Source organism: Nicotiana tabacum, chromosome 20 (genome assembly GCF_000715075.1).
Source record: "Nicotiana tabacum cultivar K326 chromosome 20, ASM71507v2, whole genome shotgun sequence".
Lineage (NCBI taxonomy): Eukaryota > Viridiplantae > Streptophyta > Magnoliopsida > Solanales > Solanaceae > Nicotiana > Nicotiana tabacum.
Genome location: NC_134099.1, coordinates 14,860,580 through 14,879,480, shown reverse-complemented (window position 1 = coordinate 14,879,480; position 18,901 = coordinate 14,860,580). Strand labels below are relative to the sequence as shown.

Here is an 18,901-nt window from a genome sequence, read left to right as displayed (position 1 = left end):
AGCAAGTTTTATCAGTAGGAGACGCACTTCCTAAGATAAGTTTCACCAGTAGGAGACGCACTTCCTAAGTTTCAGTTTCACCAATAGGAGACGCACTTCCTAAGATATGTTTCACCATAGGAGACGCACTTCCTAAAGATCAGTTTCACCATAGGAGACGCACTTCCTAAAGTTCAGTTTCACCATAGGAGACGCACTTCCTAAGTTCAGTTTTACCATAGGAGACGCACTTCCTAAGTTCAGTTTCACCAGTAGGAGACGCACTTCCTAAGCAAGTTTTATCAGTAGGAGACGCACTTCCTAAGATAAGTTTCACCAGTAGGAGACGCACTTCCTAAGCAAGTTTCACCAGTAGGAGACGCACTTCCTAAGCAAGTTTTATCAGTAGGAGACGCACTTCCTAAGATAAGTTTCACCAGTAGGAGACGCACTTCCTAAGCAAGTTTCATCAATAGGAGACGCACTTCCTAAGTCAGTTTCACCATAGGAGACGCACTTCCTAAAGCAAGTTTCACCAATAGGAGACGCACTTCCTAAGCAAGTTTTATCAGTAGGAGACGCACTTCCTAAGATAAGTTTCACCAGTAGGAGACGCACTTCCTAAGCAAGTTTTATCAGTAGGAGACGCACTTCCTAAGCAAGTTTTATCAGTAGGAGACGCACTTCCTAAGATAAGTTTCACCAATAGGAGACGCACTTCCTAAAAATATTTCACCAGTAGGAGACGCACTTCCTAAGCAAGTTTCACCAATAGGAGACGCACTTCCTAAGCAAGTTTCACCAATAGGAGACGCACTTCCTAAGCAAGTTTCACCATAGGAGACGCACTTCCTAAAGTTCAGTTTCACCATAGGAGACGCACTTCCTAAGTTCAGTTTCACCATAGGAGACGCACTTCCTAAGTTCATTTCACCCATAGGAGACGCACTTCCTAAGTTTAGTTCTACCAATAGGAGACGCACTTCCTAAGTTCAGTTTTACCATTAGGAGACGCACTTCCTAAGAATAGGTTCACCAATAGGAGACGCACTTCCTAAGTTGATTTCACCAATAGGAGACGCACTTCCTAAGCTAAGTTTTACCAATAGGAGACGCACTTCCTAGATCTATTGTACCAATAGGAGACGCACTTCCTAAGAATAGTTTCACCCAGTAGGAGACGCACTTCCTAAAAACAGTCATCCCCAATAGGAGACGCACTTCCTAAGTTTATTGTACCCAATAGGAGACACACTTCCTAAGTTTATGGTACCCATAGGAGACGCACTTCCTAAGTTTATTGTACCCCCAGGAGACGCACTTCCTCAAAGTTTAGTTTTACCCGTAGGAGACGCACTTCCTAATCAAGATTTTACTCATAGGAGACGCACTTCCTAGTTCTAGTCACTGAAGTTTTCACCCTTAGGAGACGCACTTCCTAGTTTAGCTCATTCCGATTCAACCATAGAAGACACACTTTCTAGTTTGAGTCATTGAGGTTTTTATTTTAGCAGACACATTTGCTAGCAAGAGTTTTGGCTTTACTCATAGGAGATGCACATCCTAGCCTAGTCTTTAGTTTACTCTCATCATTGCATCAGTAGTGTAAGTGAGTTACGATTTTGCTAACGACTCACAAACCTTCCCAGTACAAACTGGGTTAGGAAATTTTGTTTGTTTTGTTTGTTTTGATTGTCAGGGACCCGCCTGTAGAACGGAGGTTGTTCCGTGTCGAAGATAGAAGAAGTCAGAAGTCCGCTTGTAGAACGGGGAAACATTTTTCAAGATCAAGCAGTGACCCACTGGAAAGCAAAAGGTTACAACAAAAATCCCCAGCACTCAATCCAAGATAGAAGCAACAAGAAGCTCGCCCCAAGAATGCAAGTCAACATTCTGGGATGATCAACAAAAGCTGGTCACCAAAAAACAAAAAAAAAAACAAGAAGAAAAAGAGAAAAAAAAAATAACCCAAATTACGGAAGTGGAGAACAAATGTGGTCTGCTCAAGAACTAGCACCTACAACTAGCAAGTATCAAGGTTCAGATCCAAAGTCTGCATGAAGCACCATTCAAGACTCAAGACCAAGTTTCAGAAGACTTAAGAGATAGAAATCCTTGTAACAAGTAGCTGATAGGCTTAGTTAGTCTTTTTCAGTTTTCATTTTTGTTGTAATGACAGGACCGCGGACCGGAACCTCGACGGAACGGCACCTCGATCGGCTCTCCACCTCGGTACACCTCACTATCTCTATCATATCCCGAACTACACGTGGCCTGATTCCTGTATAACCAAGGATATGTAGGCAGCTCAGATACCAGGGCTCGGTCACAATCCCTCCCTTTCCTTAAGTGTAGTCCATCCAAGTAATGGTCGGGTCAAAAACACGTCTAGTCATTCTTTGTCGGAAAACTCTTCGTGTTTCCAGTCAAAGAGGGGCAGCTGTAAGCACGTGATTTTTGACCCTCCCCGAGAATTTTCACATTTTTAGCATGAATATGTGAAATTGGGTCTAGTATAGCTATTTTTACTATTTTACTTTATTTCGTTGCAAAAAGAAAATTTCAAAAAATATATATATATATAAATTTTAGTTTATGTATCTCTCATAAACTTGAAAAATACAAAAAATTGCACTTTATTTTTGTACTTTATATAATTTCGGAAATTACAAATAAATAAATAAAATATAGTTCTATTAAGGTTTTATAGTCATTTTAACTTTGAAAAAATACAAAAATATTACCTCATATTTTATCTTAATATTTAAAACGAAAATTACAAAAAAAATAGTTTCATTAATATTTTGTAGCTATTTTAAATCTTGAAAAAATATTTAAAAAGATATAGTTTTGTTTAAATACTAGTCTTATTTTTGGTAGTTATTTTGCTTACGTAGGACTAGTTAAGCAACGTGTTCCTATTTCTCGGGTCCGGGCAAAAGAATAATATTCGGGTTCAAACTACCCGGTTTTAGGCCTAATTTTCGGACCTAGCCCATAATAAACCGTGTCCAGGACACATGGGGAACCCCACCACGCGTGGGGGACATAAGTCTCGAACCCCACCACGCGTGGGGCTCATTTCTTGGGGCAAACCCATACAAATGCACGAGACTTGGACTGGAAAAAGGGAGAATTTTTTGAAAACGGACCACTGTTCACGCTTCTTCTTCATAAAAGAAGAAGAAGCAAAACCAAAGAAAACCCTACTTCCCCCCTCGTCCCCACACCACCTGCCCAACGCCAAAACCATCCCAAACACCACCCCGTCACTACAAAAAACCCACGACCAAACCTACCCACACCCAGTCCGTCGACCACCCTCCTCCTCCATCACTCTCGACAAACCACCATGGTTACCCAAACTAGTCGACGACCGAGTGTCCGTCAACCACCAGTCTTCTCCCTCGTCGTCACTGTCACCCCAGCACCCCGACCAACAGCGACAACCCATCGCCGCAGCCCAACTCCTCATCGCCTTACCACCGTCCGAACCCCAGCAGCATCCATCGACGACTCGTCAAGCAGCAGCCATCGCTGCTGCGTCGTCCAACCACCCCTCGTCGTCAACTGTCCAACGACCCCTTTGTTGCAGCTTCACGCAACAGTTGCTGCGTCGAAAAATACAGCAGCTGTTGCTGCGTCGCTGCGTTGCTGAGTGGCTCAGCCGTTGCTTCAGTCCGGTGAGGTTGTTTTGTTCGTCGAGGTCCGGCGCGTCGAGTCCGTCCGTTGAAGTCGATGTAGAGGTTTGGTCCCTGGTTCTATTCGTTTCTGTCTGTTCAGGTTAGTAAGCCTCACTGTATTAGATAAAGAAATTTTACGTTCAATGTTCGAAGTTGCAATATATCGATTGATATGATAATTTTCTGCCCATGTTTCACCGTATGCATTTTAGTTCATTTCTGGGTTATGTTATTATTGTTTACTTGATGTCGTTTGATTTAGTTGTATTAGCAGTCCTAAGACACAGCTTGACGTTGATTCGCTCGTCCCTTCATTGTCTTAGTTTATTTGGACAAAATTAATATTAGTACCTGTTGTTACTACGCCCGAAGCACTCATTCGCCTAACTTCTTTTATTAAATCTTGACAAGTTATGAGATTTTAGTTGTACGGAGGCCGAAAGTTTTAGTATTGTTAAAGGCGTAGAAATGGCATCCTTTAAAAATAAATAAATAATTACAAAAAAAAATGAATAAAAAATAATAATAAAAATAAATAAAATGAGACGAGCCTCGTCGGAAATGGCATTCTTAAACTCGGGTGCACATTTATGTGACCCAAATCCAAATCTCGACGAAATCGAAATGTGTCTTTAATCACGGGTACATTGACTGTGACGTGGTATGAGATGCATTTCCATGACGTTGCAAATTCTTTTTTTAATAATGAATGAGACGAGCCTCGCCAAATAAAAATGCAAATTGCGGGGCCCTCAATAATTAGTCATAATAAATACTTAGAATTTGGGATGTACCGTTTAGTGAATCTCACTGTCTTCCCTAAAGATAATAACGCGTTAACCTCTTTAGACGCGATTTAATTAAATTACTTTCTTAAACTCGGGTGTGCATTTCATGCGACCCAAATCCAAATCCTAAAACATCAAATAAAATATGTTTCGGATTGTGGATGCATTTCATGTGACACAGTCCAAAGATATGTTTTGAGCGATGTTCACATTCCTAAAAAAATAATGATAATAAAGCGGTAAAAGATAAAATTTGCACATGGTTCATAATTGTATTAAAAATCAGATAAATAAGCCGAATATAACAGTTGAGCGACCGTGCTAGAACCACGGAACTCGGGAATGCCTAACACCTTCTCCCGGGTTAACAGAATTCCTTATCCGAATTTCTGGTACGCAGACTGTAAGATAGAGTCATTCTTTTCCTCGATTCGGGATTAAAATTGGTGACTTGGGACACCCTAAATCTCCCAAGTGGCGACTCTGAAATAATTAAACAAATCCCGTTTCGATTGTCCTTTAATTGGAAAAAACTCCCCTGCACCCCCCGGGCGCGGAAAAAGGAGGTGTGACAGCTCTGGCGACTCTAATCAATCCTCTTTTGCAACTACAAGATCATATTAAGGGAACAGAAGTACTGCAAGAATTTAAGAAACTTGAAGATTGGAGGATTAATGCCATTTTTTTGTTGTTCAATGGGATGTTAAATTGGTGATTTATGATTGCAAAACAGAGGAGAAAACCTGCTAATTGATTTGATTATGATTGTGGTAAACAAAGGTGATGTTTCAAATAGCAGCAACTCCCAATTTTAGATTACTCAAGGTAATGTTTCAAGCCGCTGTGTGTAGCAGCAACATCTTACTACAGCTATTACTAATGCTGATGGTCGACGAGCAATAACTCCTAACAATTCCGGACAGCAGCAGCGGAATGCAATCACAACAGGAGCTGTAGGTATACTTACAACTGGTGAGCAGCAGCAGCAGGACATAAAGTCACCAACTATCACTTTGGAGGACAGGAATTTGCTCGATGCCTTGGTAAGTTCCAAACCACTAAACTCTATAGTTTCAGCACACTAGATTAAGTAAAATTCAGCTAGAATCCTATAACTCTACTCTTTCAACTAGAATGAATGGAACACTATAGTAACTTTCAAAATAGGCTAACTATTACTACTTCAGCTGGCACACACGAATTCAGCTAACTGGCGTAAGGGATGACTTAATCAGAGATGGAGAAGAATATTAGAGTCTAGAAGAAAGGTGAAGATGAATAAGGTTTGAAGAAGTTTACGAGAATTTGCAGAAGAAGGAAGAAAACTGCAGAAGTTTGATCAAACAATAGAAAACTCAAATAGTAGCTTGCCGAAGGATAAAGATGAGTAGTACAATGAGACATTGAAGTATTTTCAGCAACATTAGGTATCCTTGATGTTTGTGGTACTCGTTCATGGCCAATATTGGCAGCAGAGACATGATAAATATTAAAACACCAGATAACAATACTTTTATTGGATTAAAACTTCATTAATAATGTACATAACTTATAAAATCGAATTAACTGTTCATTTGAGATATTTTGAGGCATATATTCATTGGAAGCATATTTGCGCATCAATTGTCGCATTTCGAGTAATTCCGATTGCATCTTCTCCTGATTTTGTTTCATCAGATTCATTTCTTCATTATGTTTATCCTTTAACTCGGTTATCTCTTGTGTTAACCTTTGGACAGCTTCATTAGATGAATCCTCTCCAACAATATTTTCTAAGGAAGATCTACTACCCCATAGAATAGAAGGAGTTCGACCAAGTCCTAAACCACGAACATATCCACTATTGTCATCTCCGAACAACTGAGAATACACATCGCCTTCCCTAGCAACAACGCGAGGAAGTTGGTTAGTAGAGCTCTCACTATTGTTCGTCCTTTCATTTATCATTTCCTGGCCATAAAATACATAAATCCAATTTGGAATTCATTTATTCACTTTTATGGTTTTTCCTAACTATTTCCCAATTAAGAAAAAAAAAGAAAAAAAAAAAGAAATCTTACAATTGCCTTGACAAAATCATCATCCAGTGGTCTACCATCCTTACGTTTTGTATGAGTTAATGTGAAAACTTGTGCTCGTGTAGGCTTTATCCCATTTACAGCCTAATATAATAAAATTGATGTAAGATATGCGTGAAAAAAAAATTAAAACATTATAGTTAGTAATTTGAACAAGTTTGCCTGCTCATCCATCAAGGTAGCAATACTTTTGGATCCTCCCGTGTGAGACATCTTTTGATTGCCCCTATTATTTCTATTTGCTTGGGAACACCACTGTCGTTGAAATATTAAAATGATATCTTATAAATTATACATAAAAATTGAGCATAACTAAAACTAAAACACTAAAAATATTCAACTAGAGGTGTTTTAAAGATTTTTTAATACCTTAGCTTTGTTTGAAAGCCAATAAACGATACGACCACTCCATTGATCCCTCGGTATGCGACTTGGTCTATTTTTCAGCAAAAGGTCTTTAGTCTTATATTTTCGCAAATACTCACCTTTTAACTCACACTTGTAATCTTTCCATTTCTTTCCTAGTGACTTTAGGACATAAGCTTCTCCTCGTCTTGGGATAGAGAACTTCTTCTAAAAAAATTAAAGCCAATATTTAGAAAAAAATATCATGTATAAAAGATTGAACCCATTCATATAATAATAATAATACTAATAATAATAATAATAATAACAACAACAACAACTACTCCATACCCTCACAAAATCCACCAATTTCTTCTTTTCCTCCTTGTCAAAATTTCTCCAATCATCTACATGTAAAGATGTTAGTTCTGGAGTTCTCGCAATGATTCCTAGAAAGCTAGCAAGCTTTCGACCTTTTCCCCAATAGATTGGTTATGATTATTAAACAGCACATCAACTACCTTCCCCGGAGGAAGTTTCCAAATATTTTTTAGTAAAGTAAGCCCACGAACCTTTCTTGGCTCCAAATTACCTAGAATAGAAGATTCAAAGGTCATCAAATGACAAAAACTTATATGGTTAAATCTGTTAAATAACAAATGATTTCAAACTTATATGATTTCATTCCTTTATCGAGGCAGCAACTTGATGGAATAAACAAAATTGAAGCTCGATCAAAGACAATGACAGTAACAAAGCACGATGGGCAACAACAACTTGAGAATTTTGTTATTTATTACTTGTAGTTATTTCAAATCTTGACAGATAGATGACTACCTTCTGATATTACTTGTAATCATCCCTTCTATAATGCTGCCCGTATTATGCCATGTGTTAACTCTGCAAATGAGTTCCATACTACATGCAATTGAAATTTACGTCATACTTGGCACTTTAGGTGCAATGGATGACTACAAGTAATATCAGAATGTAGTCATCTATCGAGGCTACGTGGTTTTTAATTCTTGTGTGCTAACTGCTTAGTAGTTAGGAGGTCGTAGTTTGTGTTACTACTGTGCTTAATTATAATCTAAGCTAGTATGATTTTTTCTTTAACAAATCTGACCTACATCAGGAAATCTAAAAATGAATGTGAAAAATACTATCACCAAAGGTTGTAGTGAGGAAGCAAGTATTCATCGATCGGAAGTTTAGTAGTATTGTGTTTTGTAGGAACTTTCCAGCTCGATTCCAAATTAATCGTATTCCAAAAGTTGAACAGTTTGCCTCCTCAATCATCATCATACTCAAGAGTCAAGAGTAACGAAAACCAAACAAGTCAACATGAAATTTTTTGATCTATCTTGAAAATTCACAAAAAGCACTTTCAAAGCTTATACATCTGCATTTTAAAGTTCTTGGAAAAAAAAGAAAACAAGAGAAGGAGATCGACCTAGAAAAAGGGGGAAAACTGAATTAAACAAAAATATTGAGCCTGGGCTTGGTGGCGTCTCAAATGGAACAATACACACACACACACACACACACATATATATATATAGGAATATATTAAATCAGTAGGTGTGATCATACTTATATATATATATATATATATATATATATATTCTCCAATTGGATTATAAAGAGTTGGAATTCTAAAAAAAGAATATGTACATATATTAAGTTCACACTCATTATTGTCACAAAGAAATATGCTAGTAGTAGATATATTGGTGTACTTCAGATCCAGTTAATTAAATTCTGATAGTAACCACAAAGAATTAAAGAGACAAAAGAAAATTAAACAGGGGTGGGATCAAGATTCAAGAGACAACCAGCTGATTGTGATTGCGAACGCAGAATCTGGTAGGTCTGGGCTTGAAGTTCTTTCTAATTCTCTTAAACAATTAAGATTTGAAAATGATTCCGGAGAAAAGTATTACCTGATTCATCATCATTTTGTTGAACTTTAGTACCACCATCAAAACTATTCAAATCACAAGATTGATCATCATGTGCCTGATCTTCAGAAGAGTTATGATTATCCATCAACTGCTCAATAGAAGGCTGGGTTGCAGAATGGTTTAGACCATCCATCAAATGCTCAATATAAGGTCGCACATCTTTATCGTCGTCTTGTTCAATTACCAGTCGGTTGCGACCTCTAGTTCGCATAGTTCCTTCTCCAAAATAAAAAAAAAATTATCTAGCTGCATTACGCTATATTAGTACTAGATTGACTCTAACAAATCAGCAGGCCACTTGCAAAACATGAGGAAGCATCATCCAAATCTCAATATGTGAAAAATATCAACAACTCAGGTAACACAAACAAAGCCTTGCGACAAATATTGTTCTAGAGATAAGAGTTATTTATGCACTAGGAAAATAATTATCAAGTTATAGTACCACCTTATAATATCACATTTAAATGGATACAATAAGCAAAATATAAGTAGAAGAAAGCACAATAAATTCACTCAAGCATCCAATATATTCAAATTTTTGAAGCAAAAAAATAACACCCTTAGAGTTTATTACATGACACTTGAAACAAAAATATTCTATAAGTACCACCTATCTTATTCAGAATCACATTCATTTTCTATGTTATTTTCTCCCTCAACATTAGCTTCACCATCATTTAGAGAAGGTTGAAAATCTACGTTTGTATCAATTATTATCCCATCGACACCACTTCTTATCCATTTATTATACTTATCTTCTAAAACACAAGCATTTTCTAAAAGAGCCAAGTCAGTGGCATCACTTTGCGTTGATGCCTCAAACTGCAGACTATTTTCCTCTCCCATATTAAAAATGTCTCGAAGTTTAATTAACCTAGGGACAAACCATTCATGATCTTGAGGATCTTGTACAAATATTACTTGTTGAGCTTGTTCTGCAAAAATAAAGGGCTCTTGATGTTCTCAATCGCCAGAGTCTGTCAGGTGTGTGAAATTCACAAGTGTGAAACCCAAGTCATCTTCCTTAATTCCTCTACCTTTGGTTACATCAACCCAATCACACTTAAATAAGATGACCTTACATTTCTCATAGTAGTTTAACTCCATAATATTATTCAATCTGCCATAATATGTGATATTTGCAGATTTTGGAGCATTATTACTTGTACTTGCATAACTTTCAGTCTTTGAAATGATCATAACACCACTATTTTGTGTCACATTGAACTCTTCACTTTGTTTTGTTCGGAATCGATACCCACTATTAACATCGAACGCACTGAATCTTTTTGCAATGTAACTCGGTCGTTGTGCTAGGACTTTAACATCCTTTAAGATGTTAGATTTGGCTTCCAACTCCTTTACCTAACCAAATAAAAGATACCACTATAAATGTTGGTATTTGTACAAGGATAATAATTTAACATAAACAATGACTTAGTCCTACTACTTACTTGCTCCTTGAACCACTCATGAAATGTATCGAAATGCACATGATCAAGTTGATGTTGTGTCAAACGACGCTTACGATATGCTCTTTTGATTTCAGCAATATGTTCCCTATACATGTAACTCACATATATCAATTTTGTTATCAAATAAGTAATATATATATATATATATATATATATATACACACACACATATTAAATAATAGATATAACACTTACTTTTTATAATTCTCAACCACTTCTGATTCACAATTGAAAAGCACATGTCGATGTGCTTGCAACCATGTTTTGTCATCCAACTCAAATACATCTACTCCACCGTACAACTCCCTAATAGTAGGAAAAAGAGATTCTTCTTTATTAGTCTCATGCTCAATTTAATAACCCCATTTTCTTGAACAATAAGACCTTATATCTCTACACTCTAAATATCGTGAGCAGAATGCCATACACTCATTTGCTATGTATGCTTCTGCTATTGAACCTTATGGACATGCATGATTACGAACATATGATTTTAAAGTACCCAAATACCTATGGAACAAAGTAATGTTATTAATTTGATATTAGAGTATTTAACAACTAAAGACATATAACAAAAATTAAGTGATATTCTACATACCTCTCAATCGGATACATCCAGCGATAATGTACCGGTCTTGCATGTTTAGCCTCAGTTGCCAAGTGAATAACCAAGTGTATCATAATAGTAAAAAATCCTGGGAGGAAGAGTTTCTCCATAGTAGATAATGTTTCTGGGATTTTTTCTTCAAGTAGGCTTAACTCTTCTAGTTTTAGCTCTTTGCTACACAAAACACGAAAGAATGTGCATAGTTCAATTAAAATTGAACTTACTCTTTTATCTACTGATCTCCACAAGGCAAGAGGAAGAAGTTCTTGCATAATAACATGACAATCGTGAGCTTTTAGCCCAAATAACTTTCGTTTGCGAATGCAACGTGAAATATTAGACGCATAGCCATTTGGAAACTCGGTATTTTGTAGTACTTCATAAAATAAGTCCTTTTCCTACTGAGACATTGTAAAAAAAGTAGCAGGAAGATATGCTCTCCCACTAGCTCGATATTGAGGCCATAAGCTTGGTCTTATTTTCATCTCCTTCAAGTCCAATTGAACTTCTAAGTTGTCTTTAGACTTTTTACCAATATTCAATAGTATATAAATTAAGTTATCACACACATTCTTTTCTATGTGCATCACATCAAGATTATGGCGCATCAAGTTAAATTTCCAATAAGGAAGATCAAAAAAATACTTCTCTTTTTCCATGTGTTTTTCATCACCCCACTTACCCCTTCACTTGACTGGACGAGAGTAAATTTTATATTTTTAACTTGATTCAGCACTACTGACCTAGATACTGGAAAAGGTGCAGGTCTTGTTTCTTTAGTCCCATCAAATGATTTTGCATCATTCCGATATTTGTGTCCCGACTTCAAGAAGCGTCGATGCCCCATGTAACAAAACTTTTTGCCATGTTTCAGCCTTCTAGATTGAGTATTTATGTTACAAGAAGGACATGCAAACTGACCATAAGTGCACCATCTAGAGAGAGTACCATATGCAGGAAAGTCATTTATAGTGCACATGAGAGCTGCTCGTATTTATCACTGGCCATGTACTATGAACAGTTCGCATTGTGCCAAATGGATTAAACCCATCAGAAGCTAATCATAGGTGCACATTGTGAGGGTCTCCAGCAAATTCAGGATATTTACTATCAAATTTTTTCCAAGCTTCAGAATCTGCAGGATGTCGTAGAACTCCATCTTTGTTGCGCTCTTCATGATGCCAACACATTGCTTTAGAAGTTTCCGAAGACATAAACAGTCTTTGTAGCCTTGGTTTTAAAGGAAAATACCTTAGGACCTTGGATGAGATTTTTCTAGCATCATTTTTCCATCTAGAAGCTCCACAAACATTACATTTATTGACATTCTTATTAGCAAACTCTTTCCTAAAAAACATGAAATCATTGGGACAAGCATGAATTTTCTCATACTTTAAGCCCAAACCTTCAACTATCTTTTTGGTCTCATAGAAAGAAGGAGGCAATTTTTCTCCTTCAGGCAACGCATCCTTCAATAGTCCAAGCAAAGCATTAAACGATTCATTTGATCATTTGAACATGCATTTTGTACGGTACAGATGCATCAAAAAGGACATTTTGCTAAATTTCTTACATCCTGGATATAGTTCTTCATTTGCCTCCTTCATGAGCCGTTCAAACTTATCCATCTCTGGATGCGGTTGATTTCTAGATGAATGAGCAGTATTCTCTTGTAAGTTATGCTCTATGTCACCCCCTTCACTAATGTCGGTATCCATGAACTGTGTAAAGCCTCCAAAAGGCATCATGTATCATTCCTGTCATATCATCGCCCTTAAAGTTGACTGGCTGCGATTATTTGCTTGAGCATTGTTTGATCCCTTTAGAGACTCACCATGACAAAACCAAGTATCATATGATGGCATAATACCATTAATCACAAGATGATCATATGCTGTAGTCCGGTTTACTTGATGGATAAGCACACACTCCATACAAGGACATGCAATTTGTTCTCCATCTTGTTTTTCAGAAAAGGCATGGTTTATAAACTCCTCTACTCCATCCAAATATTCTTTACTAACGCTATCACAATGCATCTATCGTTTATTTCTAGGATTGTCCATGACGTTAAAGATATTCTTATCTTTTGTATAATTGCTGAAAGATCTAAAAATTTAGTAGTAAAAAGGAGGAATTAACAAAAATGTAGTTCAAATATATAAAATAATCATCAGCAAGAAGCCGCGAATAGTGAAAATGATACAGAACACTTAGGACTCCTTAAAGAAATAAGCCTAATCCATAACGTAACATATCATACACTAAATCAGTCTATTATTCAAGTTTTGATCCCACAAGGAAGGCAAAACAGGAAATGTCTTCCTGATCATCTCCCTAATAGATAGCATTCAAACTACCAAAATTACTGAACATTAATCCATTGCATTAAACCAATTCAGATATAAATCATAATATATACTTTTGGGGTAATTACTGCTATACAAATTCATAGACAATATATACATGGAAGGATTAAAATCATATCCGGAGGTTTTGAATTTGACATGACCACTGTATATAGACTCCACATGATACAAGATAAAAGGGAATTGTGGGTTGAGCTGCAGTAAATACATACATCACAGCAGGGGGCATGGTTGATCATGGGTAATTTCAATACCATACTTATTATTGATGATAGAATGAATGGAAATTCAGTACATGAGAATGAGATTATAAACTTCAATAACTTTCTATAAGACATATACATGACAGAGCTGAAAACTATTGGGAGAGAATTCACGTGGACAAACGATCATGTCTACAATATAAATGCGAAGACATTTCGAATGTCCCTAGCATGTTGCATCTACTATGTATGGAAAGAAAGGAACCAAAGGATATTCCTTAATTATACAAGAACTACCGATATGCTCACCAGAACTATTGTTCAGGAGGTACAAGTTAGAGGAAGTCTGAGGCCAAGTATGCAAGCAAGATTAAAGGAGCTGAAATACTAATATCAAGAGTATACCTTTAGTTCAGCAAAATCTTCATGAATACATGTATATGTTTTTAGGAAATACTAATATATTTGTAGTGATACCCCATATACAAAGCAGATTTTGGTTGAAATCAAAAGTGCGCCTTGGCCTTCAAATCCTGGATTCGCCTCTGATTCCTTATAATACGGGCATATCTCATATTTTTTATTTGGGGTTAGACAGTGTTTATTTGAATTTTTACATGTTATTTGATGTTCACTTAGTAATTGGCCTTATTCTTTTCCAATGTCAGTTCCTGGATGAGAACAAATCACTAATTCTGATGATTGTTGAGAGCCAGAACTCTGAGAAACTAAGTGAATGTGCAGAGTAAGTTCCTTCATTCATAAGTTTAAAAGTATGGTGACATTCTTGAAACTTGATCATAGAATATAAATTGGTAACTATTTGTGCTAACTCTTTTGATATGGCAGGTCACAAGCCAAACTTCAGAGAAATCTTATGTACCTAGCAGCTATTGCTGATTCTCAGCCCCAGCCTCCTAACATGCATTCTCATACTCGGGCAAAAAGTTTGAACATGGTTGAATTCATATCTCGACTACCGACATTCAACTAGAACATCAATATGCATCAACTAACACTTAACAAACGACTTAGTAAACACAGAAAAAGCTATACTTTTGCTAATCCTAAAAGGCCGTAGTTGGATATCAAAAATCAAAAACCAAAATTGGAACCTGGTAAACAAAACTTCTGCCGATTAAGAGGAAAAATTGAAGTAGACGAAGGCTTTCTGCAATAATTCTTGAAACCTACACGAAATAGAAGTTGAAGACGTTCAGGGCGAATATTAAGGGAGAAGATTGACAGAGAAGACTGATAATAATCAAGTAGCATCAACCCAAAATTATATATAACTCGATCGAGAATGACCTGGGATGGCCGGAGACCGTGCAAGGCGAAGGTTTTTTAGCGATGTTGCGCAGGTTTTCCGTCGTTCTTCCTGTCGTTCTAATTACAGGCGTCGTTCTTTATCATTCTAATTACAGGGTTTGGTTTTTCCTATTTTTTTAATTGTAGGGTTTTCTAATTGGAGGGAATGTAATTTATTGTCCCAAAAAATTGGAGGGAAAGATTGTATGGAGGGAAAGTTAAAATAATAAAAAATATAATTCAATTAGCAATTTTTAGTGGCAATTGTTTTTTACTGTCGTTAAAAATATATCTTTTACTAGCTAATGGTCATGTGCCACTAATATTTTAGCTTAAATAATTCATTAGTGGCAATTACCTAATTGCCGCTAAATAATTGCCACCAAAGACCTTTTTTGTAGTAGTGACGATTGTCACTAATTGCTTTCAAAAATAGACTATCAGTTCAGCTTTTTAAACAAAATCTCTTTCAACATGTGTTCTGCACTTCACTATATTCTTAAAATCTAGGTTCTGCCCCTGTTGTGTGAGCCTTGCCTTAGGACCCTTGAGCTCCCTCTGAACTTGGACACATAAGAGTTGACTCTTCCACACTGCACCAATTCTGTTTGGTTATGCAAATCTGGGTGTGAGCACTGCCCGGGATCCCTTGTGGTCCTTAGGAAACTTTGACACACCCAGGTATGATAAAGGCTTTGAAATATTGGCACTGAAGTTGTTCATTACATAACTCAGAGAGGAATTCAAGATCAGGCTTTCTTTGGTTGTAATTTTTTATTTCTGCACTTCTTTTGTAATTCAATCATTTGGTCTATAATAATTTGTAAACAATATCGGGATGATCAGTGAAAAGGGTGGGTAGTCGTATGTTGTGGGTAAATTGGGTAGATAACATGCCGATAGGGTCTATTTCGATTCCAAACATGGCCTGTTAGATATCATACCTATAGGATTTGCTCTGGATTAAGATAAATTCTGCTTGCTTTACTTTCACACAATTAGAAACCATGTCTATTGGATCTAAATGACTTTAATAATAGAGATCATGCTTATAGGGTTAAAATCAGCTTTATAATTAGATATCATGCCCATAGTGTGTAAAGTAATTGAAGTTCAGTTTTCATTACAACATGCATTCAGATCGTCTCCATAGAAATCATGCCTATAAGTCCAAAGTCAGTTTTTTAACACTTAGATACCATGCCTATAGGATCTAAATGCTATAATAGAAATCATGCTTATAGAACTTAAATCAGTTTAGTTGGAGAAGCCGTTTAGTTCACGTTGTCATTCTGAATTGGATTAGTTAATTAATCTGCCGCTTCTTTAATAGGTTTTCAAACACTACCTTTAATTAATACCATTAGAAAGCATGTCTATAGGATCTCAAGTTGTTTGCTTAATCACTGCTCTACTGCATTCCTAATCAATATAGATATCATGTTCATAGGGCATCACTATTCTGCCTAGGCAAGCCTTAGGTAATTACTCGAATAAAACTGGAATTGCCTTTGCCAATTACCAACTGCTACAACCAGCAGGCAGGCCTGATTCAGACTTCTTTTCTGAGTTATATAATGAATTTGGCTTTGAATCAAACTCTACTTTAGGATTTTTAAAATTCATACCTTAACTGTGTTTAAGTCATGCTATTTATATCTTTGTTTGCAGAGGTATACATGAGCCTTCTAACTATATATATGTTCCCCCTCTAAATGCAGACCTACGTGTTTTTGTATGCCTCCTTAGCCTTTTCACCTTTAAACCTAAGTGTCAGCCAACAACCTCTCTCTTGTAGGAATAGTAGTCCTAAAATTCCTCTGGGACTGATAGGAATGGGATGAGTAATAGCATGCAATAGAGGTAGAGACCAATCCGCGCTTTAATACCTTCACGGGGTGGGAAGGGTAGATATAAATATGATGACCGATGCGCTAATACCACGTGTATCCCCTCTTCTGAGGAGTGTCATGCCGGGTATTACATTGAGGTGATCCATATTATAAAGAAACCTAGGACCCCCTTTTTATTTTTTTACAAACATGTTTAGCTTATAACTCTTTTTTCTAAAATCTTCCCCGTTTAATAATTGTTTGCACTTGGTGTTTAACTTAAATCCCCTCTTAATTGAGCCTTATTTGATTACTTACTAATTGCACAAATTCACAAAAAACGATCTGGCCGGGAGCCACACTAGTGGATCATGAGGGGTGCCTAACACCTTCCCCTTGGGATAATGTCAAGCCCTTACCCCATCTCTGGTTATCAAACATAGTCGTATTTGAGCTCTATAGGTGTCCTAATGCACCCTAAATCATTAGGTGGCGACTCTTCAAAATACCCAATTCCAAAAAGGAAATGAGTCATTACACCCCATGAATGTCGAAACCCGGAACTCCTCTCCGGTGGAAGGGAAAAAAGGGGGGCTCGACATGGATGATGTGATCATCAAATCCAGAACATAGGATGACTATGTTCAGGACCTGAGAAAGTTCTTTCAGTGGTTGCGTAAGTATGACTTGAAGCTAAATCCGGCTAAATGTGCATTTGGGGTTATGTCTGACAAACTCTTGGGATTTGTAGTCAGTCGGAGGGGCATCGAGCTAGATCCAACAAAGATAAAGTCTATTCGGGATTTGCCTCCTCCGAAAACTAAGAAGGAGGTTATGAGCCTCTTGGGAAGGTTGAATTACATCAGTCGTTTCATTGTCAGTTGGCATCCACATGTGAGCCCATATTTAAGCTGTTAAAGAAAGATGTGGCAATTGAATGGACAGATGAGTATCAAGAAGCCTTCGACAAAATCAAAGAATATTTGTCGAATCCGCCAATCTTGGTCCCACCCAAACTTGGGAGGCTTTTGTTTTTGTATTTGACAGTCTTGGAGAATTCCTTCAGATGTGTCCTCGGGCAACATGATGTGACCGAGAAGAAGGAGCAGGCAATATACTATCTGAGCAAAAAGTTCACCAGCTACGAAGCCAAATATACTTTGTTGGAAAGGACTTGATGTGTCCTAACTTGGGTCGCTCAGAAGCTTAGGCATTACCTATTGGCCTACAACACTTATCTCATCACCAGGCTGGACCCTTTGAAGTATATATTCCAAAAGCCGATGCCCACAAGAAGGTTAGCAAAATGGAAAATCTTGCTCACTGAATTTGACATAGTCTATGCCACCTGCACGACAATGAAATCCTAGGCTTTAGCAGATCACCTAGCTAAAAACCCTGTTGATGATGAATATCAGCCTTTGCGTACTTACTTCCCGGACGAGGAGGTGAATTCAGTTGAGGTAACAACAGAAGACACCAATTCTTGGAAATTCGATGGAGCTGTGAACGCAAAAGGTGTAGGGATTGGGACAATTTTGATCTCACCCACTGGTCAACACTATCCAGCCACAACCCGACTTTGGTTTTTCTGCACAAACAACACTGCCAAGTATGAAGCCTGCATTATGGGTATGAATATGGCAATCGACCAAGATGTGAAAGAATTGATAATAATGGGAGATTCGGATCTGATTATCCGACAAGCTCATAGAGAATGGGAAACTCAGGATGTCAAGTTTATTCCATACAGGCAACATGTGGAAGATCTTAGCAAGCGAATCAAGTCAGTCAAGTTCAGGTACATTCCTGGTTTTCACAATTAGTTAGTCGATGCACTCGCTACTTTGGCATCGATGTTGCCATATCCAGGCAATGTCCACATTGACCCATTGGAAATCCAATCCGAGAAAGGCATGGTTACTGCAATGCGATTGAGGTGGAACCAAATGTCCAGCAATGGTATCATGATATTAAGAGATTTCTGAAAACAAAGGAATATCCCGAGCAGGCCAATGGAGACCAAAAGTGAACCATCAGAAGGCTTGTCAGTGGTTTCTTTTTGAGCAGGGAAATCTTGTACAAAAGGACTCCAGATCTCAACTTGTAAAGATGTGTGGATGCCCAAGAGGCCGAAAGAATCATGCATGAAGTGCACGCAAGAGTGTGTGGACCCCATTTGAATGGATACGTCCCGGCAAAGAAGATCCTTCGAGCAGGCTATTACTGGATGACTATGGAAAAAGATTGCTTCGGTTTTGTCC

At 37.4% G+C, this 18,901-nt stretch overlaps 2 long non-coding RNA genes across 2 annotated transcripts; both read right to left on the bottom strand.

Annotated features, from left to right (window-relative positions):
* Positions 1 to 7,234: 7,234 nt before the first annotated feature.
* Positions 7,235 to 14,935, bottom strand: LOC142174138 (uncharacterized). Its single transcript, XR_012703470.1, has 4 exons — positions 14,806 to 14,935; positions 14,610 to 14,684; positions 8,817 to 9,053; positions 7,235 to 7,465 (listed from the first exon to the last, which is right to left on the bottom strand). It is a non-coding gene; the product is annotated as an uncharacterized LOC142174138 (long non-coding RNA).
* On the bottom strand, positions 10,069 to 10,622 carry LOC107822180 (uncharacterized). Its single transcript, XR_012703479.1, has 3 exons — positions 10,511 to 10,622; positions 10,295 to 10,400; positions 10,069 to 10,205 (listed from the first exon to the last, which is right to left on the bottom strand). It is a non-coding gene; the product is annotated as an uncharacterized LOC107822180 (long non-coding RNA).
* Positions 14,936 to 18,901: the final 3,966 nt, after the last annotated feature.